Consider the following 24,617-nt stretch of genomic DNA (forward strand, 5'->3'; position numbering starts at 1 on the left):
GTCCTCTTAAATAAAAGTCCAATAAGTATTTAAAGAATAGCACCTTGGAAGGGTAGTCTTGATGACTGAGTATGAAAATTTCTCATTATTCACAGAGGTGAGTCTGATAGTAGACAAGATTCAAATTGGGGGGGGAAAAAGCATAAAGGAAAAACTCACAAGTTTGACTCATTAAAATATAATGGATCTAATGGGGACTCAGAACAAAATTAAGGCAAAGGCAGTAGGTTAGGAGAAAATATTGGCTACAATTTTTTCCAAAATAAAGAAAGATCTCCAACAAACCAATAAGAAAAGAACGAGCAACTAAGTGGGAAATGGGAGAAAAATGGGAACAAATAATTCACAGATAAGGATTTCCATGTGGCCAGCAAATAAACACGTGATCGGCTGTAGGAAGGAGTGCAAATTAGAACAGCAATAAGATGCAGTTTTTTCACTCCTAAATTGAGCAAAAAGTTAAGTGTGTTCATAGCAGATGTTGGCCAGAGAGGAAGTGAATCGTCTGAGGTATTACTCATGGAAGTAGTTCCAACTCACTTAAGTGTCCTTTAAATGGGAAATAGTTTTAAAAATGCCCATATGGGGGCGTTTGGGTGGCTCAGTCAGTTAAGCGTCTGCCTTCAGCTCAGGTCATGATTCCAGGGTCCTGGGATCGAGTCCCGCATTGGGCTCCTTTCTGACTGGGGAGTCTGCTTCTCCCTCTGACCCTGCCCCCTCTCATGCTCTGTCTCTCTCACTCTCTCAAATAAATAAATAAAATCTTTTTAAAAATTTTTTTAAAATATGCCCATACTATAAACTATTACAGAGAATTTTAAAAGGATGAAATAGGTTTATATGTACTGACATGATGGTGAGTTCTCCAAGATGTAAAGTTGTTAAGTAAAAACAAAAAAAACCCATAAAACATAAAAATTTGCAATTCAGGATGTAGAACTTAATCCCATTTATGCAAAAAAAAAAAGGGTACCATATTATATAGAGGTACACGTATGTATGGAAATGAAGAGAACACACAGCAAATGGATAATGTGGTCACTTCTCGGCAGGGGCTTAGGATCTAAAGGGAGAGCCAAGGAGAATTTTTTTGCTTTTTCTGTATGGTTTGAATTTTTTACAGTGGGAATGTTTTTATAAATGCCTAGCATATTAGAAGGAACAAAAAAACTTACAGAACATAGAAAAAGTTGGAAATCTTCCCAATTCAATTAACAAAGCTAGCATAACCCTGGTATCAAAACCCAACAATGTTAGTACAAATAAAGAAGACTAGAGATCAATGTCACTTATGAATACGGATGGAAAATTCCTACATAGAACATTAACAAATGGAATCCAGCAGTATATGAAAAACCATGACTAAGCAGGGTTCATTCCAGAATCACCAGGATGGATGAGTATCAGGAAGTCTATTCATACAATCTATCAAGACAATCAGTACTGGCCTCAGTCCACAGCATCAGAGCCCCCCACCCTGACCACTTCCAGCCCTGCTCCCAAAGGATAAAGATTCCTCTCAGCCAAGAAGACTTGTCCCGTCTTCCTCCTTCCTATTAGACCACACTTTCGGTACCAGGACTCCAAAAGTACCTGCCCAGGTGGCCCCAAGTCCATTTCCAGGGTCTACGCCAGCTTCTTCCCTGGTTCCGTGCTCTCGAGGGTGGATCTCGCCACAGAGTGGTGTGCGCCCCAAGGCCTGAGGGATGGCCAAGGTAAGGCTGTTTGTGGGAGATGGCAGTGTAATAAGGTGGAGCTTTGGTGTGAGGGTGGGGGCATCCACATCTGTGCCCATGAGGCTCTTCATGGTGTGGGATGGAGCTGGGGATAGGAAGAGAAGAACATGGTGGCGGCGGGCGGGGGGGGGGAACCTGCAGCTTGGTCCTTGACATAGGCTTGGCCATCACCTTCCCTCTGCTAGATGGGGTGAGGAGTACCAAAGTAAGGAGGGATGGAGGACTCTATGAATTTAGAAACTTTGAGGGGGTGGCAGTGGGGATTGCAATTTAAAAATTAGAAACAACTTTTCTGTTACTAAAGAGGGAGCTTGCAATCTCTCTTTGAGGCCAACTGCTTTTTGTCATTGTTTGTCTTGGCAAAACACACTAGAATTGACCCTTTGTCACTCAACTATAAAGCCGGTACCCATCCATTCTTCTTATGCAAACGGAGCAGTCTACACAACCTGAATGCATTTGCTAATTGTGGTGGTTTCCTCGTGCCACACTTGTGTCTGCTGAATCAGGCTGTGTAAGGATGTGCTAGTACTCTGGACTTTTCTATGGAGAGGTGGTTTTGTGTTTATTTTTAAGGGTGATTGACTTCTGGAGATTAGAGTCTGAGGAACAAAATACTAGAGAAGGTACTCTGAGATTTCTAAATAGTCTTCTATCTTTAACCTTGCCTCCCACATGAATAACTTTTCTCCTTTTCAATAGCTTTATTAAGGGGCGCCTGAGTGGTGCAGTCAGTTACGCATCTGACTCTTGGTTTCAGCTCAGGTTATGATCTCGGCGTCCTGGGATCAAGCCTCATGTCGGGCTGCTCTGTGCTCAGCATGGCCTCTGCTTGAGATTCTCTCTCTCTCTCCTTCTCCCTCTCATGCTGTCTCTCTCTCTAAAATAAATGGATAGGGGCTCCTGGGTGGCTCAGTCGTTAAGCATCTGCCTTCGACTCAGGTCATGATCCCAGGGTCCTGGGATCAAGCCCCACATCGGGATCCCTGCTCGGCGGGAAGCCTGCTTCTCCCTCTCCCACTCCCCCTGCTTGTGTTCCCTCTCTCGCTGTCTCTCTCTGTCAAATAAATAAATAAAATCTTAAAAAAAAAAGAAATTTCATATCAATGTAATCATATTCTATGTAATCCTGTATAGTGTGGCTTCTTTTAGTTGGCATAATATTTCTGCGGGCCCTCCATGTCGTAGAATACATCAGTACTTCACACTGACGTTGTGTTCATACTATTAATGAGTAGTTTTCCATGGTGTGGACATACCACATTTTGTTATCCGTTCATCAGCTGTTGAACGTTCGGGTTGTTTCCAGGTTTTGGCTGTTATGAAAATCATTGCTATTAACTTCTGGTACAAGTCTTGGCATGAACACATGCTTTAATTTCTCTTGGGTGTATACCTGAGAGTAGAATTGTTGAATCTTTTGGTGAGTTTATGTTAAGATGTTTAAGAATCTGCCAAACTGCTTTCTCACGTGGCCGTGTCATTTCGATTCCCTCAGCAATGGCTGAGGGTTCCAGTTCCTTCACGTCCTTGTCAGCACTTGGTATCATCAAATTTTTTATTACAGCCATTCTGATGGAACATGTCATTGTTGCTTAAATGTGTGTTTTCCTAATGTCTAATCATGTTGAGCATCCTTTCTTGTGCTCATTTGCCATCCAAATATCTTCTTCAGGGAAGTGTCTATTTAAATCTCTTGCTCATTTTTGGGCGCCTGGGTGGCTCGGTTGGTTAAGCGTCTGCCTTTGGCTCAGGTCATGATCCCAGGATCCTGGGATCGAGTCCCACATCGGGCTCCCCCTGCTCAGCGGGGAGCCTGCTTCTCTCTCTGCCTCTGCCTGCCGCTCCCCCTGCTTGTGCTCTCTTTCTTTGTCAATTAAATAAATAAAATCTTTAAAAAGTAAAAAAATAAATCTCTTGCTCATTTTTAAAATTGGGTTATCTTATTATTAAGAATGATCTGTTGGGGCATCTGGGTGGCTCGGTCAGTTAAGCGTCTGACTCTTGGTTTCGGCTCAGGTCATGATCTCAGGGTTATGGGATCGAGCCCCGCGTCAGGCTCCACGCTGGGCATGGAGCCTGCTTAAGATTCTCTCCCTCCTTCTGCCCCTCCCCCCCTCTAAAAAAATAATAATAAAATAAAAACATAAATTGTGTCATGATGGGAGAGATGATGCACACAAGGAGTTCCTTCCTGAGGAACAGTCATCCAGCTCTTGAACTGAACGTCGATGAGGAATTACCACAGATGAGGTGTGGAGAAAGCTCGGCTGTGGGAAAGGCCTCTGAGAAATCCCCTCTTCCCACACCCCAGGTTGGGCACGAAGAACTAACTGGAAGCCAGTATTGTCAGGAGAGCCCGACAGGGCCACCCACCTGCACATGTGTGGGAAATAGTCTCTCAACCTCTTTCTCTCCCAGCCCCGTGTCCTTCCTTGTCTCTATCATCACTTAACGTCTTCGTTGGCGATTCTATTTGTTTGTGGTAACTTAACATTCATCAAAGTTTGGATGCAGTCGATGGTTGGATACAATACAAACTTTTTGAAATATCACCCTCAAAAAAAATCTAAATGTCCCTCCATGTCCCCAAGGGAGGTTCTCCCGTATTATATGTTTCCCATGGGTTGGTGGCCTTGGACAGATGAGCTCTTTGAGCAGGAATCCCTTTTATTTCCACAAAGCTGTGTGACTTTTGATGACGGAAGAGAGAAAGAGGACTGAGGAAGAGTACAGTGTGACCTGGATAGGGTCAGCTGTGAGCTGAGTGCTCCCCACTCCACACTGGAAATCACCAAGGGCCACGGGGATGAGGGACAAGGTGCCCAGAACTGGGTCTTGAGCTCTGGCCAAGCTTTAAGATCTCTAGCAGATTGCAGTTCAGACCCTGGTAGTGAGCAGTGCCTCTTAAGTTGTGGGCATTGGCTTCTTCATTCTTAAATGTCCAGGAGAAAGAGAATCTCTAAAGAATACACCAGGATATATGGTGACCTATTGTTAGGGAAGGGGAGGGGGTCAGGGATCAGAGGCAAAATTTTTACTAGGTAATTTCAAAGGTTTTGATTTTGCAACAATCTCAATCTCAAAGCTGCAAGTAGGGTAAAAAAAAATTCTTTTTGAGAGTATGTTGCGGATAAGATGCCTCATCATCCCCAGATACTTCAACGTGGACTCCCTACAACTAGGACCTTCTCTGACCATCAACACCATCAGGAAATTAACATTACATACGTTTCTACCGTTCACATTTCACCCAACAGTGTCCTTCCTAAAAATGAAAGAATCCAGTTCCTAATCCCGTGTGGCTTTCAGTTGTCATGTGTCTTTAGTCTCCTTCGGTCTGGAGCAGTCCACTTATGTCTCCTCAGCCCTTGCGGTCACAAAGATTACAGGCCAGTTATCCTACACCAAGTCTACAGATGCGGGTGCATCTGATGTTCCTCACAAGTAGATTTGGGTTCTGAATCTTGGGCAGGACTATCACAGAAGTAATGTGATCTTCTCATCATTGCCTTCTTGTACCGGGTGGCACGTGATTTTCGTTTTTCCTATTACTGATGTCATCATTAACCTGAATCGCTTCGTTAAGGTGGTGTCTGCCAGGATTCCCCACTGTAAACTTACTCTTTATCTCTTTGTAATGAATATTTTGTGGGGACATCATCTGAGACTATGTAAATGTCTCACATTTTCAGTGTATTCATTTTTTGACATATAGACTCATAGTTTTTTATTACTATATAGCTTCTTAAATGTTACTTTTTTCGGAACCATGTGAATCTATTAATTATTTTAAAAGCTAACTTTTGGGGCGGCTGGGTGGCTCCGTCAGTTAAGTGTCTGCCTTCAGCTCAGGTCATGATCCCAGGACTCTGGGATCGAGTCCTGTGTCGGGCTCCCTGATCAGCGGGGAGTCTGCTTCTCCCTCTCCCTCTGCAGCTCCCCTGCTTGTGCTCTCTCTCTCAAATAAATAAAATCTTTAAAAAGAAAATAAAATAAAAGCTAACTTTTTAAAAAGGAAGGACCTGAAGTCTAAAACCTCCACTGATCTTTTGTCTTCATCAAATCTGTCATTATCCTTTGGCCAGGCTTAGGGCATGTGCCCCACCCCCCAAGGTGCCTGGGCATGTGTGTGGGGTTAGAGGTGGGTGTGTCATCAACCCCAGTGGGACCCAGGGCTGAGAGCAGGGAGGGGTGTCTCCCCACATGGAGGTGTGTAGCTGTTACCAGAAGCAGAGAAAATGGAAAGTGGCCATCGAAAAAACAATAGTGGGTATAGAAACAACAAAGCACAGACAAGGGGCTATGACAGCAGGGGTCTGGTGTTGGGAAACAGGGGAGATAATGGAAAAGAAATGAGGGCCAGCAAGTCAAGCATCAACAGGGTGCTCAGGGCAGGGAGGCCCCTGCTTGCTGGTGTTTCAAGTCACATACTGGGCCACTTTCCATGAAGTGGGGACCCAAGTGGGGCCAACTGGTCCCAACTGGCTGAGGGAGCTGTTTGGGGGCAGAGGATCAGCTCCTGGGAAAGCTGGACAGTGTCTTCAAAAAAAAAAAAAAAGCAAACCTGTGTCTTGGTACAAGACTTTCCCTGATGGAACAGCCCCCAGAATTTGCTAGTCATGCTTCCCAGAGGTGGCCATCAGCCCCAGTGTTTGACCTTGGTGGAGAGGCTGATGTGGAGAACGTTGTCGGCCGTGGGGCTCTTTGGAGACCCCGTTTTTTAAACACAGGAAGTATCTGCCCCATTAACATGAATTATGCTTAATGCCACTTACTCTATGCCTCTCCCCCAGGCTTTTCTCTCCCCACCTCCCAGCCACAAATCCATGGAGTCTGCTTATCATTCCTGTGTGCGCGGATATTTTAGGAAACTGTTTGCATGTTGGCAGCCGTCCCTAGCCTGACCAGAGCACACCTCCGCAGACAGACACATTCTGCAGATTTCTAACAAAGCAAATATGTTGGTTTTGGCATAAGTTGGCCCCAACTTATCAGACTATATTGCTTGGTTGACTAGGAGAAAATATCTAGGGAAAACACATTTTATGATTTTAATTGTTATTATAGGTACTCTCAAAAAATAAATCTGCAAACTACAATATATTTCAGTGAAAGTACTCACATCTGGTTCTGATTAGCTGTGGAGTCTGTTGGCGGACCGAGCACGGGAGCCTTTTCTGGAAGTCAGCTCTGGGTCTCAGGGATTTTGTTTTCACCCAGAGAGGCACAGTGGAGACCTTGTTCCAACACAAAGGCATTAACTGTGAGTGTGACCCCTCACAAACATGGCGGTGCTAACCAAAGACCTTAACACGTCAGAATCCCCGTCCCGGAGAACCGAGGCCAGCAAGTCCGAAGGCAAGGGCAGATGGATGGAGAGAGGGTTCCAGAACAGCTCGGCAGACTCACTGCTATTTCAGCCTCAGTCCTCACGAGGACCAATGAAGCTTGGATAAAGACCGTGGGGCACTTCTCACCCTTGTTCTGGGCAAGAGGACAGAATCCAAACACTGCGCCATGTTCACTTCTGTCACAAGCAAGATGGTAGACTCTCTAACAGACATCTCCTGGGATGGTTCACGTTCTTCTCACAAGATGACAAGAGCTCTAATAAACACGGTGCTACGTCTCACTTTCTCTATGGGCAAGATGGCAGATGAGTGGTAAAAATGGATAAAATGAAAACAAGACAACACGGCCAATACTGCATCAGCTCTGAGGAGTCCACAAAGCACCTGAGACCCGAACCCTGGCAATTATAAAATATAATCATATTTTAGTTTAATTTTTTAATTATAAAAAATAGGCACCAGCAGTTTCTAACTAATGGGGTATCACAACTCCTCCAACACCCTTCTCTGTGGGTAGGAAGAACAAGAGAGCTGCAAGTTCCCATTTCTCCCATTCAACTCATATTCTCCCCATGGACATTGGGAGCCATGTGGAAAAATAGCATCCCGCCCCACTCCTGGGGCATGAATGGGTCTTGCTTGAGGTGACCTCCCCTCCTTCTCTGTCTATGTGGCCCTTAGTCCCCTAATCATCCCCTTCAGAAAGCCTTTGATGAGTTGCCCCACATGAGGCTCCATGAGCCATTGGATGACTACTCGCTTTTTGTCACAAGCAGGGAGCTAGTTAGGTGCAGGGATGAATGGGTGCCCCTTGGGGTGGAAATGTATGAATAATCATTTTTTATTTATTTATTTTTTTTTAATCTTTTTTTTTTTTTTTAGATTTTTATTTATTTATTCATGAGAGACAGAGAGAGAGAGAGAAGCAGGCTCCCAAGGAGCAGGGAGCCCGATGCGGGACTCGATCCCAGGACCCTGGGATCATGACCTGAGCCAAAGGCAGACGCTTAACCATCTGAGCCACCCAGGCGCCCTGAATAATCATTTTTTAAATAGCCAACAGTTATGGAGCACTTACTGTGTACAAGGCATTGCTCTAAGCGTGTCCCAAGGGTTAGCTCACTTATCTTTGTAGGGGAGGCGCCATGATGATTCCCATTTGACAGGCCAGGAAACAGTTACAAAGACTTGGCTGAGGCAACCCAGCGGGTTCCAGAACCATCATGGGTAACATTGTAATAATTCACTTGTATTTTATAGGAAAACTCATTGTGATGTTTGTAAGTGACACAAAATACTTAGAAGCGTTGAAAATTCCATGAGAATTTTCAGCTCCTGGTCACAGTTTTGGCCCTTTCCATCCTCAGTCTCCTGGTAATTCTAACTGCATCATCTCTCAACAATGTCCCCTCCTTTCCAAGCCCCAGCCACCCACCCTTATTCCGGCCTGACTCCGTCAGCCCTGAAATCTTGTAATGGCCTCTTCACTGGTCTCCTGGCACCCTGTTGCTTCTGTGCTTCATTTAAGTCACCGCCTCTCTGCAAGATGGAATGAACACAGTACAGTTCTGGCCTGGCCCCGGTCAGCTCATAGCCCACTGTCATTCTCCAACCAATTTTTCCAGCATTGCCCACGTGATGCTCTTTGACTCCATACATTTTTTTTTTTTTTTTGAGAAATGACCATGAGCCAAAATACGGTGGCAGGTGATGGGAAGTCAAAACTGAAAGGTCATAGTGATTGTCCGCAAATTGTTTTTCATAGTGAGACGATGAATTTGTAAACAGATGCACAATGATAATCATAGGAATGTATAAAATACATCTGCCTGTGGGCATCACAGAGGGCTTCCCAGGCGGGGAGCTTTGAGCTGGAAAAACGAGCCAGAGTCCCGAGTGGACCAGAGGAGCAAGTTCCAGGTGGAGGACGCAGTGCACAGGGATGGGGAGCAGAGTGTGAGTGTGTTCATGGAAGGACAAGTGGCTAAGTCTAGTGAGAGCATAAGATTTGATGAGAGGTGGAGGAAGTTGAGAAAACAGGAGCCAGATAAGAGCCTTCCGTGATTGTGCGGATATAAATCCAGCTGCAAACTATGAAGTGATTCCAAAGTTCATCTGGAAAAATAAGTGTGAGGGTTGCCAAGAGCGCTTTCTGAAGGAGAAGAACGAGGAAAGAAGAAATATTGCTTCGCTAAATATTAAAATATAGAATCACAGTGGTTGGAATTGTGTGGCTCTGGCGAAGATTAGGAAGAGGAAGGAATAGAACAAGAAATATAGAAATGGGTCCAAGTGTTCATTACCAGATGTACGGATACTATAAATGTGATGTCTCAAATCAGGATCAAAGTGAGGAGTTGTTCGGGACATGTTGGGACAACTACCTAAACTATTTTGAAAGGAAATTGGGTTTCCTACCCTTCTCCATCATTCACAAAATAAATTCTAGATGTGCCCTGTCCAATCGACCTTTCTGTAATAACAGAAATAATCTATAGCTGTAGCAGGCACTCGCCACATGTGTATTAAGCACTTGAAATGAGGCTGGTGCACTGAAGAACTGAACTGCTAATTTTATTTTATTTTATTTTTAAAGATTTTATTTTTAAGGGCACCTGGGTGGCTCAGTTGGTTAAGCAACTGCCTTCGGCTCAGGTCATGGTCCTGGAGTCCCGGGATCGAGTCCCATATCCGGCTCCTTGCTCACAGGGGGTCTGCTTCTCCCTCTGACCCTCCCCCCTCTCATGTGCTCTCTCTCTCTCTCATTCTCTCTGTCTCAAATAAATAAATAAAATCTTTAAAAAAAAAAAAAAAAAAAGATTTTATTTTTAAGTCATCTCTACACCTAACGTGGGGCTTGAACTCACAACCCCGCATGCTCCGCCGATGGAGCCAGCCAGGTGCCCCCTGAACTGCTAATTTTAATTGATGGAAATTTAAATAGTGATTTGTGGCTGGTGGCTACCATACTGAACAGCACAGTTCTAGACGGGCTAAACGTATAAAAAATTAGGAAAGAAAATAAAGCGCTAGAATAAAATATAAGTAAATATATAATCTTGGGGTATAATCTTCTTTGGTGTCATATCAAAAGCAGAAATCATAAAAGAAAACGTGGCATTAACTACCTAAAAACGTCGAACAGGGGCGCCTGGGTGGCTCAGTTGGTTAAGCGACAGCCTTCGGCTCAGGACATGATCCCGGGGTCCTGGGATCGAGTCCCGCATCGGGCTCCCTGCTTGGCGGGAAGGCTGCTTCTCTCTCTCCCTCTGCCCCTCCCCGCTGCTTGTTTTCTCGCTCTCTCAAATAAATAAAATCTTAAAAAAACGATACACAGGGGCGCCTGGGTGGCTCAGTCGTTAAGCGTCTGCCTTCGGCTCAGGCCCTGATCCCAGGGTCCTGGGATCGAGCCCTGCATCGGGCTCCCTGCTTGGCGGGAAGGCTGCTTCTCCCTCTCCCACTCCCCCTGCTTGTGTTCCCTCTCTCACTGTGTGTTTCTCTCTCTCTGTCAATTAAATAAATGAATAAAATCTTTAAAATAAATAAATAAATAAAAATTAAAAAATAAAAACATTGAACATCAGAATATGTGAAATATACTAGAGCAAGTTAAAAGACAAAGTCAGAACATAATTTACCCCCTATATGACAGATAAAGGGTTCATTTTTTTGATATATGATGATTATAAGTTAATAAATCAATTGTAAATTAATACTGTAATTTTTTAAAGATTTTATTCATTTATTTGAGAGAGAGAGAGAGCACAAGCAGGGGGAGCAGCAGAGGGAGAGGGAGAAGCAGACTCCCCAATGAGCAGGGAGCCTGATGTGGGGCTCGATCCCAGGACCCCGAGGTCATGACCTCAGCCGAAGGCGGACGCTTCACCGACTGAGCCACCCAGGCGCCCCAATATTGTACTTTGATAAAAAGTGAAGAAGCCTTAAGAAAAAACAAACAAAGGATATGAATAAAAAATCACAAAAGAAGAAATACAAAAGCCTGGTAAATATGAAAAATCCTTCAACCACACCAATAATCACAGAATTGGCAATCAGGACAACTGAGATACTTTGTCAAACTGGTGATGCCTTTAAAAATGTTGCAATAGGGGCGCCTGGGTGGCTCAGATGGTTAGGCGTCTGCCTTCGGCTCAGGTCATGATCCCAGGGTCCTGGGATCGAGTCCCACATCGGGCTCCCTGTTCCTTGGGAGCCTGCTTCTCCCTCTACCTCTCTCTCTCTCTCTGTCTCTCATGAATAAATAAATAAAATCTTTAAAAAAAAAAATGTTGCAATAGGCATTATTTTTTTAAGTTTACTTATTTATTTTTAAGTAACCTCCACAGCCAGCGTGGGGCTCGAACTCACGACCTCGAGATCAAGAGTCACACCGATGAGCCAGCCACGCACCCCTCCTATAAGCAATATTGAAGAGAGAGTAGGGAAGCAGGCACTCTGCTAGGTTTACGTCAAAATGTAAATGGATGCAACCTTTCTGGAAAGTGATTTAGCAATACAGATCAAATTATACATTCTTGGGTCAAATTCTAGGTATTCTTATATCCCCCATGTTTGTTTGTTTGTTTGTTTGTTTGTTTAAAGATTTTATTTATTTGACAGAGAGAGAGAGAGCACAAGTAGCAGAACAGCAGGGAGAGGGAGAGGAAGAAGCAAGCTCTCCACCGAGCGGGGAGCCTGACGTGGGGCTCGATCCCAGGACCCTGGGATCATGACCTGAGCCAAAGGCAGCCGCTTAACCGACTGAGCCACCCAGGCGCCCCCCCCCCCATGTTTTTTTTACGGGAAAAATCCACAGATTAAGACACCCCCCCCCCCGGATGGCCTGTGTGTGTGTGTGTGTGTGTGTGTGTGTGTGCGCAGCATACCAGTTATCTATGGATCTCTCAGCTACCCCCCTCCTGTGAGCTGAAGGAAAGAAAATTGGTGTCCATACGGGTGGGGAGGAGCTGGGTTGAAACTCATCCGAAAAGACTCTAACTTGTTGAGGCTGAGCTGGGGTAGAGCTCTCAGAAAAGGAATTTGGAGAATTGAGTGTCCTCAGACTTTTCCATCTGCTCTCCAAGGAGGCTCTGCCAAGTGACCACAGAATGCTGTGTGTGTGCCCAGCCTCGTCGCGGCTCATCCATCTCCGGCGTCCTGTGTCGGGCTGGGGCTCAGGTTCTGCAGCTGGGGTGGGTGGGGGTGAGCTCTTAGGGAGGGGGAGAACTCCAGGCTGCCACCTCCCTCTTGCAGCATAGTTAGAGCCTGAGATAGTTGTGTGCTCAGGAGGAAGTGGGGTGGGCGAGCAGAGCCAAACACCATGTGGTCTCCATCAGCCGGCAGGAAGCACGTTGGGTCAACGCTGCAGGCAGAATTGGGTCTGCAGCAAGGAAGATGGCAGCCAGGACATTTCCTGGGGTGGCTGGACCTCCCAGGGAAGCCTAGAGAGAGGGATGTTCTCCCCTGGGCCAGGAGGGATGGAACGGGGTGGTTTGCTGGGAGGGATAGAGGGGAGCCTACAGATGGATTTGTATCCAAAAACTAACAAGCTTGTATGTTTCCTGGAGGAAAGGAGTATTCTGCTTCTGTGTCTGTTTTAAAAGCAGCTAGAAAAAGTAGCTGTGTGGATCTGGACAATCACTTTACCTCGGTGGAAACTCCTATCTGAGAACTAAGCCAGAGGAGATCCTTTTAGTGTTAAGGTCGGGGATGCTCAAACCTTCCCAAGTCCTGCCCCAGACTTACTGAGTCAGAGTCTCCAGGGAAGGGGCCTGAGAATCTGTGTCTTCTTTTATTATTTATCTAACTTTTTAATAGATAAGGATGCTGAAGTACTATTTATTTACCCCATTTTATTGAGATATAATTGACATACAGCACGGTGTACGTTTAAGGGGTACAGCATAAGGACGTGATGTACGTATATGTTGCAAAATGATTATCACAGTAGGTTAACACCCATCACCTTAAATAGTTACCAAAAAACTTCTGTTTTCCTTGCGATGAGAAATTTTAGGACCTACTGTCTACGGCATGGTTAGCTACAGTCCCGCTGTCCATGACATCCCCAGAACTTGCCTGTATTCGGGCTAGAAGTTTGTACCTTTGGACACCTTCACCCAATTCCTCCACCTCCCACCCCCGCCTCTGGCAGCCCCGAATCTGATCTCTGTTCCTAGGAGTTTGGTGGGTTTTTTTGGATTCCACATAGAAGTGAGATTGTGCAGTGTTTTTCTCTGTTTAACTTAGTTCACTGGCCTCTGTATTTTAGTCAGCACCCCAATAAGTCTTATCTCAGGAAAATTCAGGAATTGCTGGAGGGGACGGGATGTCTCCAAACTCCCCCTGCCCTGTTTTGGAGGAGAGGCTGGGAGCACTGGCCTTTAGGGGCTCTGTGGTGTCAGGAACAGGGAGCCTGCGATGCTGGGGTCTTTCTGTCACCCATGGTGTCTCCCACCTGCTGATAAGCAGCCCCGGGGACTCTGAGGCTCTTCGGTGAACTTGCCCACACATCCAGGCACCCAGAAGGGGCAGCAGGTGATCCGCATGGGGGTTGGGGGCCACGCTCCAGACCAGGGTTTAAGAAACAGGGGTTCTGGCTCGTCTCTGTCTCTGATCTTGGCAGAGTAGCTTTGTGCGGCTTCGAGCCAGGGCTGGACTTTTCTGAGCCCTAGTTTCTTCAGCAGTAAAGTGGGGACAATTCATAAGCTCACTGACTGTACTGTGATCAGTAAGTATTACTGAGGTCTAACAGTTAAGGACTATCTTTAGGGCTTGCTGGCAGCGATAGAAGTACTTGGAGCAGCTATGAAGCTCTTTACCAGCAGTTTCCGGAGTGTGCACCATCATGCAGGCTATGAATAGCGTCCCGTGAAAATAAAAGGGTCTGTATTCAGTTGAGGAAATGCTTGATGAAATTGAATTAAACAGTCTTTGATTTAGGATCTCTCTGAGTCCTTTATGAATGCTCTGTGCCTCGCCAGGGCTGAAGCCGTGGGTGAGGGGGTTGCAGGGGGGAGGATGCAGAGCCCCTCAGGCTGGTGGGTTCGGTGATACCACTAAGTAGGGGAGCATCTCTGTACGTGTGCGGTAAGGTATACACAAGGAGAAATGAGTATTAAGTACGTTCACATTGTATAACGATCGCCACCATCCCTTTCCAGAACTGTTCCATCCTCCCAGATGGAAAATCTACTCATGAAACAGCAACTCCCCTCCCCCTCCCAGCCATTGGCAACACCATTCTCCTTTCTGTGTCTATAAATCTGAGTCTCTAGGAACCTCCTGTAAGTGGAATTTTACGGTATCTGTCCTTTTGTGACTGGCTTCTTCCGCTCAGCAGAATGTCCCTGATGTTCATCTGTGTCTGAATTTTCCTCCTTTTTAAGGAGGAAAATGCATCATATCCATTATATGCATGTACCACATTTCACGTATCCTTTCTTCCCTCCGTGGACCCTCAGCTTGTTTCCACCTTTTGGCCGTTGCGAGTAACACTGCTGTGAACATCGGCGTACAAGGGTCTGTTTGAGTCCCTGCTTTCAATCCTTTGGGGGCATATACCCAGAAGCGATTGCGGGAGCATCTCTTGGGCTAGTGTTCTGTGGAACACACTTTGGAAACAGTGCTCTTTAGAGCTCTGAGGGAGCGCTAGGAAGCGAGAACATTCTCCAGGGATATTCCTGCCTTAAATGCTTCGCTGGAAAAGCATCCCAGGTCAGGAGTTAGAACTCACATTCCTCCCTGATGAGGACCTCTGTGGCCCTTAGTTTCTGCAGCAGTTAATTAAGGGTGATGAACCTGATGATCTTTTGCAATCTGAGATTCTCGGACTTAGTGTGGCCCCCCTCCCACATGATGTGGCATTAGGATGGAGTGTGGAGGGGAAGGGGGGGCAGTCTGGGGAGGAGATAGCAGCATGCAGCATGGCCAACGTAATGTTGTTTTCCTTCAATCTCAATTTCTTAATCTTTTTAAGACCTATTTCCTTTTAAGGGGGAAAACGATACTTAGCTCTTTCCTAACCTTCATGCTTTGGGATCCAAAGGCTCCTGGGGACAGTTCTCCCTGTCTCAGAGTTGTCCTTTAGATCTCTAGAGCTGGTGTCATATTTGCAGACTGCCCCTCCCTCCCCAATCAGCAAGCCGCCAAGAGGGAGGACAAGGGTGCAGGTATTCCCTCTTCCTGGTCCCTAATGGAAGGGTGCCTTGCCTTTTCTTCCACCGTTAGAAACACAAAGGAAAGAGCACTCACCTACATTTGTCTCCCGAGGCCACAAATGATGAGCCTCAGGGACTGTCCTGTCTGGAGACAGGAGTGATTTCCCACTTTCTTCTTCAAAAGCAGAGGTTTTCCCTCTCCTGGTCAGGAATCTCTGGCTGCTACTTGAATTTTAAATATAATAACCAGGTTTATACATGAAGCAAGCTTTCCCTGGTTCCCTTGGCAACGGCTCTAACTTTTATAGCCTGCCCTAGCTCATTCTAAAGGAACTTGCAGATTTCGTGATAATAACATCTCCCTGATCGGGAAGGGAAGAAATGTTAACCTTTCAAAATGATGGAAATGTAAAATTAAGCCACAGAGCAAAACAAAACCCTTAGAGCCTCTAGAATAACCTTCACAAAGTCCCGTACTAAAGACCAGAGCTTGATCTGTGAGAAAAGTGTTTAGGAGCCCTGGAAATTCTATTTACTTTTTTTTTTTTAACACATCCTTCTCAACAGGGTGATGGAGAGGGGGCTGCTAAAGACAGCCGAGTTAGCAGCAGAGGTAAACCATCTGGTTGCCTGGGGTTAAAGGAGACAGAAAAAACTTTTAAAAAGCCACGTAGCACCGTGCTGTGACATTTTTGACAGACCCCAATCAAAACGAAATTAAAATGAACAAAGTATTGGTCTTTGTAAAGATGAGCCTCAGTTATCTGGAAAACTTACCTGTTTTTGAAGAATTGGGTGCCGACAGCGCCGTAAATGTGAAGCGCCATTATGTTTTGAATCAAAAAACCTAGCAAGGCCTTCAAAGATTAAAGAAATCTATCAACTGGATGAATCACCAGTGGTGTCTACGGGGGTGGGGGAGCAGGTGATGTCTTGGGTAAGACTAACTCCTAGATTTGAAGCAAGTTTGATGGTTCTGTGCGGGGAAAACCAACATTTCAAAGGCACAGGCTGTCCTCTCGTGTAGGTTGAAGCTGGGATTTTAACCCGAGGGCCACTTGCTACCTTGATGTAGGGAAACGGTTCTAATGGGTCTTTGATTCTGTGAATGTGTCACCTGCCAGGTAACGGGGAGTTTCAGTTCTCTGCATGATAATATAAACTAGTGAATTCCCCGAGGCCAGAGCTGTAGCAAAGCAGGTCTGAAATTGTTTCTTCTAAGGAGATGTGTGGTCCCGTATTCTCCAAGACTGGGGACAGTTATCAGAGGGTCCAGGAAGGATGCCTAGAGGCTTATCTTCACTGCCAGCTGACAGACGTCCCCTAAAGGCAGCCAGACAAGCATGGCCTGAGGCACCCCTTATAATTCCCCCAGGCTGGATTATCCTAGAACAATTATGCCATCTAGACATCAGGAAATGTGCTGATTCCAGAATATTGGTCTGATGCCCTTTGGGAACAAAAGGCAAGAGCCCATTCTTCTGGGTGTGGATGGGGTTTCCCCTAAAAGGAATGGATGTTCCCATGATCAGTCATGATCATAAAATAGGAACTTGGAAGGAGAGCCTTAGGCTCTCCAAGGGGAAAACCATTTCTTGTTCTTGGAGCCCTGTGGACTGAAAAGCCTGGACCCTGGGGAGGGAGGGTTTCTCCCGTTTACTCCCACTGTGAGAAGTTAAATTGAAATCTGCAGTGGGGGACAGGAACAAGCCCCACAGAAAGACACCAGGAGGGGACAGGGTTCCCAGATAAAATGCTGGATGCTCAGTTAAATTTGAATTTCGGATAAATAACAAATAATATTTTAGCATAAGAAGCCCCAAGTATCACGTGTTTCTTAATATTGCACAGGACATACTTAACTAAAAAGAAAATCATTTGCTGTTTATTTGAAGTTGAAGTTGCATTTTTATTTGCTAAACCTGGCAATCCTAAGAAGGGAACCTCTGGGAAAAGACCCTTCCTACGATCCCTTCCGTTACCTCCAAGTTTTTGGTGTTAAATATTAAAGAAGTCTGGCTCAGCCTTGCTGGGGGCACTCCAGAGAGGGGTCCATGCCATGCTTTTGGTGAAGGGAGGGAAGGTCCTGGGTAAAAAGGAGTGAAGGAGTGACCCGGAGTCACAGGGCTGGTTGGGATGGAAGTGGAGATCAGGGCAGATTTGTAGCTCTTGTGAGCATTGCTTCCGGGGTCCTAGAAAACTTGCAGAGGGGAACCTGGTAAAAGTGTGGTCAGGGAGGCAGGGGTCCAGGACAACCAACCACGTGATTTAGGGGGTTGGAACTTTCAGTCCCGCCCCCACCTCAGGGGAGGGAAGAAGGGCTGGAGCTTGAATCAATTGCCAAAGGCCAATAATTTAATCAAACATGACTCTGTAATGAAGCCTTCATAAAATCCCAAAAGGACGGGCTTCGGAGAGCTTCTCAGTTGGTGAACAGGCAGAGGAGATTCGGGGTGAGGGAAGTGCCTGGAGAGGACATGGGAGCTCTGAGCCCCTTCCCACCCGCCTCACCCAGCTCTTCCTGAGTTCTGTCCTTTTATAATAAACTGGTAACCTAGTAAATAAAATGTTTCTCTGAGTTCTATGAGACACCTTAGCCAATTAATCGAACCCAAGGAGGGGATCGTTGGAACCTCCGATCTCCAGCAGTTTAGTCAGAAGCACAGATGATAGCTTGGACTTGCAGTTGGTGTCTCAAGTCACAGGGAAAGGGGCAGTCTTGTGGCTAGTGTCTGTATTGAGCTGGACTGTAGGATACCCAGCTGGTGTCTGAGAATTGCTTGTTAGTGTGGGGTTCCCCTCCTCCACCACACACACACCGATGTCGGAATTAGGTACAGGACCCTTATAGGGGCATTTCTACACAAGGGCATCCTTTAACCTCCAAGTCATCACACGGGATATTAACATGCAACTTATCCTTGTCATCTCTGGTTCAGCTGAGAAGCTTTTACATGGCTGAGAGATCAGAGTTCTTATGCAAAATTTGATTTCAGATTTTCAATCTCCAATGATGAGTTCTGTGCAGAACTCACTAAAGAGGTCCAAGAAGCTGGTGGGGGGACCCTCAGAGCATCAGCCCCTGGAGGTCGTGCAGGGGGAGTTGAGGTATGCACAGGGGATGGGGAACGTTTCACCAGAGTCATCAGGATGGGGTGCAAAGCATGGGAGGGGTGTCCTTCCCTTCCTTGAGCCAAGTGAAATGGATCTTCAAGTACTTCGGGAGCCTGGCCATGTTCCCAGGGAGGCCTTACCCCGGAGTCTGCCACACCTGGAAAATGAAGGTGGCGCAGCTGCCTGGGAGGGGCTGCACTTGGACCATGTGACAGGACACAGGTGAGTGGGCTTTCCCATGGAAAGTGGCCAGGCTTACATTAGTTTAAATGGGCTTCCCTGAAGAACCTAAAAAGAATGATGCTGAGTGAAAGAAGCCCACCAAAGAGTACACACTGTGTGGTGCCATTTGTAGAAAATTCTAGAAAATGCAGACTTATCTGCAGGTCAGCGTTGCCCAAGGGTGGGGGAGGGACAAGAGAAAGACATCACCAAAGGTCATGGGGAAAGTTTTGGGAGGGGTGGAATGTTTATTATCTTGGTTCTGGTTCATTGGCTGCCTTCAGAAGTCAAAAAGTACCATGTAATATGCTTTAATTATGTACAATTTGTTGTATGTCAACTATATCCCAATAAAGCTATTTAACCAAAAAAGGACTCTGGGTAGGAAGGTCTTCTGTGGAGATACACTCTGCCCCAGCAGACAGAGGTTGGATACAGAAGCTGGTGGGGAAGATGGCTAAGTCCTTAGTGGTTAACCAGGTGGATCATTATCCGGGTCAGAAAGTCTCGCTGTGGGCTGTCCCCAGTGGGAGACTCTCTGGGGAATTCATACAAGAGGCCCTTGTCCCAAAAAGCCAGCCTTTGACCACCTGCCACTTGCAGAGGGCGCTAAAGCCAAGAAGGACTCTCCCTGCCTCTCATTCCCCATGCCACCCCCAACCCTAATTCTGCAAGAGCCTGAGGAAATCAGGACAACCCCCACGCCCACCCCGTGACCCCTTCCCTGTTGCAAATTCCCAAACCAGGGGCAGGAGAGAAGGTTTTACATGGCTGAGAGATCAGAGTTCTTATGCAAAATTTGATTTCAGATTTTAAATCTCCAATGATGAAATCGTTTCTTAATTCCTGAGGGACTCTGGTGTGGAAAAAATTAAGTTGTTTCCTGTTTCTATACCGATGAGTCCGGCTCACTCGAGAACCACTTGTATTTTATTGCTCCTAGTCTATCTACCTGGTCTATTCTAAAGCCCCTGAGGACCAAATGATCTGCTGATTATTCTTAAATCACCTCCCTGGGAAATGAAGAAAAACAGAGTGTGCATGGGGATCCTGCCAGCTAAAGGAGTCTTGCAGGAAACTGACAAGACATTTTCGGAGGTGACGACATGCGGACTCTGAGGCCAGGCTGTCTGGGTTTCAATCCTGGTTGCATGACTTAAGGCAAGTTGCACAATACCTGGGTACCACGGTTCTCTCCTTCCTGGAGTAGGGATGAGGCTAAAACCCTAGGCTAAGTTGTGCTACAGTAACAGCTCTAAACACTCAGTGGCTTACAAAAAAAACCCACAGGTTTATTTCTTGCTCATATCACATGTGTATTACAGGCTGGCTTTGGCTTTCCCCCCTGGGACCCGACTGAAAGAGCAGCTCTTGTCGGGAACATTGCTGGTGTTAGGGCAGTGGGGAACGGTGGTTGATGGTGGATCCATGCAACGGCTCTTAGACTTGTCCCTGAAAATGACATATGTCTCTTCCATTTACATTTCCTTGGCTAAGCTTGATGTCAACATGGTGGGGGAGATAGAATTCTCCCACGAGGAGGGTCAGAGAATATTTGGGATGATCCTACCAGTGGACTGCAGTACCTAACTATGTAAAATGCTTAAAATAGTTCTTGAGAAGGCCATATCGGTGCTATGTAAGGATTGCTGTTAATATTTCCTTTTCCTCTTGAACATTTTGGTAGTTTTCCTAAGGAGGCCTGGTGCTCTCAGACACTGATTTAGGATCAGTCCCTACATCAACTGCCCAATTGAGCATGAACCACCAAAACACCAGAGAGGAACCCTAACTGAGAGGTTGCAGGAACCTGGCCCCGCGCCCTGGAGCCCTGAGCCTGATTTGGGGTCTAACTGAAACATTCTAATGAAGAGCAATGAACAAAGCTGTGTTTTCCTGGACCACTCTCCAGGAGTCTCCCCCTGAAAGACAGGCGTCAAGGAACTGAGCGACAATTTCTCAGCTATTTCAGGAAGAGTAGGTCTCCGCAATGTTATTCTTGTCTCAGAGGAAGACTGCAATATCTCCCCTGCTGTTCGAGCTTAAGACCACAGGGGCGGGAGGGAGCGCCGCTCGGGGCTGGAAGCAGCCCTATCTGGGCCCAGTCACCTGCCCCAGGTTTCCCATGAGGCATCATGGGATCCACACCGCCCCACCGGGCCGTCTGACACAGAGGTCTTCCTGCTGCGTGTTTGATCTTGGGTTTTCGACTGGGCTGTCAGAGTCTGGGGCTGGAGGCTGTCACGGAGTCATAGGGAGGAGGGATTCTTCACTGTCCTTGAGCCTCCAGGCCCATAGGGCACCTGGAGAGGGGCCCCTCTTGGGTCTCAAAGACTCTTCCCAGGCCCTCAGAGCATTTCAAAACCCTCCCATCTAGAGGATGGCTTCATCCATCTAGAGGATGCAAGGGCAATCACTCTGACTACTGCAAGTGGGGAACTGGGACGGATGAGCCACGTGCAAGAGAGGGTGAGAGAAACTGACAACACTTCAGTTCTTATTAGGACTGCTTTAACTTTATTCCCTTCTGATGGCTTCAAAGCTGTCCCAGCCACTCTTGTCTCTCATCTTACCGCTGTCCTCCTCATCAGCCCGATTCGAAATGACAAACATGTCTCGATTATTTGCTGACTTGTAAAGCAGGTACTAGCCAAGGGCTTTGGAGCATCCAGCCGAGGTTTGAATTCCGGTCCTGTGGTTCACAAGTGCAAGGACATTGATGAGTGCCCGCACTGAGGGGCCAGCGAGACAAGGCTGCAACAGGGCTCCTCGGGAGCACCAGATGTTCGAGCCTCCACAGGAGGTAGCATGCCCCCAAAAAGCTTTCCTCAAATCCTAACCGCCACACCTGCGAATGTGACCTTGGGTGAACATTGGGTCTCTGCAGGTATGTGATCAAGTTAAGATGTGGGGTCATACTGAATTAGGGTGGGCCCCCATCTGGACACCAACACAGATATGCAGGGGGAATGCATGTGAGAACAGAGGCAGAGATGGGAGTGATAAGTCTACCAGCTAAGGAACTCCAACAATTACTGGCAGCCATCAGAAGCTAGGAAGAGGGACGGAAGGATCGTCCCCTAGAGCATTCAGGGTGAGCGGGCACAGCCCGGTTTCAGACGTGTAGCCTCCATGACCACGAGAGGACAAATTTCTGTCCGTGTAAGCCACCCAGCTTGGGGTAACTTATCAGCAGCCCTAGGAAACCACCGTGGATGGGTAGGACCCTGAGATGAGGAAGGATGCGTTCCTCTGCAGACAGAGCCACTGTGAGCGAGTAACAACTTTTGAACGCAGATGGTGTCCTTATGGACTAATTAGTAATTGGATGTGGCTGGAACAAAGGCTGTGAAGCAGAGGGAGCCAAGTATAGTAGGAGATGGTGGAAATACAGCCTGGGACAGGAAGCCATTAACATTTTTGATCGGAGTCTGAGCAGTCCCTAGTGAATTACTTCCATTAATCAGGGGTAAGATATGGCCTTCCTGGGACGACACTGGATTTTTTTTTTTTTTTTTTTTTTTGTCCTCACTCGTTTTGGCCCCACTAATGTTAGATGGTGCTGGGCTGAGGGCCACGGGGTGGATGACTCAAAGGTAGGGGCAGGGTCTAATTTGTCTCTGAGTCCCCATCACATAGAGTAGGTAACACGTTGTGTTATTTAGGATGTTAGCGGTAAGTAACAGAAACTTGCTTGAGCAACCGGGGAATTCACTGGCTCACAAGACAGGGGGAGAAAACAAGAGGGTGTATTAGTTTGCTAGGGCCGCTGTGAAATTGTGATTTACAATAAGAAATATATATTTGGTCTTTGTCCCAGTTCCTGGCACAAAGCTCCTAAAACGCTTGGAATTACCTAAGTGATGAGAGCCATTTAAAGGTGTCTTGTTACATTCAGGAGGTGACTTTTGGAAAGCCCCTAGGTCACCTGAGGATGGGGGCTGGTTGCCAGGACAACCCATCATGTGATTAGTGGGGAGGGGAGAGGAGCTGGAGGTTGAACCAACTGCTAGAGACCAAAGATTTAATCCATTGTGCCTATAAAGAAGACTCCATAAAAACCCAAAAGGTGGGGCTTCAGAGAGCTTCCCCATTGGTGACCACATGGAGATTCGGGGAGAGGGAGGTGCCTGGGGAGGACATGGAAGCTCTGAGCCCTTTCCCCATACCTCGCCCTCTGCATCTCTTCCATTCAGCTGTTCCTGAGTTCTGTCCTTGTATAATGAACGTAATCGAGTAAATAAAAGGTTTCTCTAGTTCTGTGAGCCTCTCTAGCAAAGTGCTTGAACCCAAGGAGGGTCGCTGGAGCCTCCGATCTCCAGCAGGTCCATCCGAACCACAGTCTGGAGGGCAGACTTGGGGGCTGCTGAGCCCTTACCCCTTACCTGGGGGGGGTCTGATGTGGTCTCTGGGTAGATAGTGCCGGGACAGAGCTGAATTGTAAGATGCCCCATTTGGTGCCTGAGAATCGCTTGGTGTGCGAGAATCCCCATGTCTGGTGTCAGAAGGGAGTGTGTGCTGGTTGTGAGAGACTAAAAGATTGGTGTAGGTTTCCTCCGCAGAAGCCTGAACGAATGACCACAAATCAGGTGGCATCAAACAACACACACTTATTCTCTTGCAGTCCTGGAGGTTAGAAGTCTGAAGTCAAGGTGTCAGCAAGGTGAGCTCCTTGCAAAGGCAATCTGTCTGGAGGCTTCAGGGCTGATTGTGTCCCAGGCCTTTCTCAGCTGCTGGTGGCATCGGCCATCCTTGGCTTGTGGATGCGTCCCTCCAGTTGTCACCTGGCGTTCTCCCTAAGTGTCTGTCTACGTGCTTCTTTTTTTTTTTTTTTTTTAAGATTTTATTTATTTACTTGAGAGAGAGAGAGAGAATGAGAGCATGAGAGGGGGGAGGGCCAGAGAGTGAAGCAGACTCCTCGAGGAGCACGGAGCCCGATGCGGGACTCGATCCCCTGACTCCAGGATCACGACCTGAGCCTAAGGCAGTCACTTAACCAACTGAGCCACCCAGGTGCCCTGTCTCCGTGCTTCTTTTTTTTTTTTATTTATTTGAGAGAGAGAGAGCACATGAGAGGGGGGAGGGTCGGGAGGGTCAGAGGGAGAAGCAGACTCCCCGCTGAGCAGGGAGCCCAATGTGGGACTCGATCCAGGGACTCCAGGATCATGACCTGAGCCGAAGGCAGTCGCTCAACCAACTGAGCCACCCAGGCGCCCTGTGTCCGTGCTTCTTATAAGGACACCCGAGGGCCTCCGATGAACTTGATTACATCTGCAAAGACCCTATGTCCAAATAAAGTCACACCCACAGGTGCCAGGAGTTAGGGCTTCACCATATCTTCATGGAGAACGCCAAGTCTACCCACAATGGAGCTGTTTCAGGTACGGCTGCCTTGAGGGGCTCACAATGTCATCAGGGCTCTCTTGACTGCTCAGATAGGCTCTCTGCCCAAGGGTGTGAGCACGCGGGATGGGACATGGAGGCTCGGGCAGGGAAGTGGCAGTAAACAGCCCCGGTGTTCCATGCTCATGGATGCTAAGGGGGACAGTGAGCCAGGAAAGATGAGATCAAAGCACGTTTGGTGCACAAGTGCAAATCAGAGACCAATTAAAGATAGTTTGGATAAGGAGCAGGGATGGAGGAGATGGGCAGTGCCAGTGGAGAGCTTTCATGGGCCCTGGACACCCTGTCACCTGGTCGGGGCAGCTCTTTTTAAAGGGTCCAGTAGAGAACAGGTGCCAAATATAACATTGTCTGTTACCTATACTTCAGTGATTAAAAAAAAAAAAAAAAAAAGAGCAAGTGCCCAATGCCAATCCGAAGGAAAATCACTCTGTTTCTGTAAAGCTTGGTATCTCTTTCCAGGTGGAATCTGATGTTTTCCCTCCCCTACTTCCATTCCCCATTCCCTCGGTAACAACCCCGTCATTCCCCTTTAGGGTAATCCCCCCCCCACTACCGCCTCGGCTCCAGCTCCAGGGGTCCCCTGAAAACCCCAGACTAGGGCCATCAGCACAGTCCAGCATCCCCTC

At 47.0% G+C, this 24,617-nt stretch overlaps 1 protein-coding gene across 1 annotated transcript in view; it reads left to right on the top strand.

Annotated features, from left to right (window-relative positions):
• The first annotated feature begins 13,618 nt into the window (after positions 1–13,618).
• The window catches only part of RPL26 (ribosomal protein L26), a 225,024-nt gene continuing 214,025 nt past the window's right edge, over positions 13,619–24,617 (top strand). The window contains exon 1 of the mRNA XM_081805740.1: positions 13,619–13,627. The gene's annotated coding sequence lies outside the window, so the exon portion shown is untranslated. The remainder of the gene's footprint in view (positions 13,628–24,617) is intronic.

Source organism: Leptonychotes weddellii, chromosome 15, assembly GCF_054177405.1.
Source record: "Leptonychotes weddellii isolate Sample4059 chromosome 15, ASM5417740v2, whole genome shotgun sequence".
In the NCBI taxonomy this organism is placed as follows: Eukaryota; Metazoa; Chordata; class Mammalia; order Carnivora; family Phocidae; genus Leptonychotes; species Leptonychotes weddellii.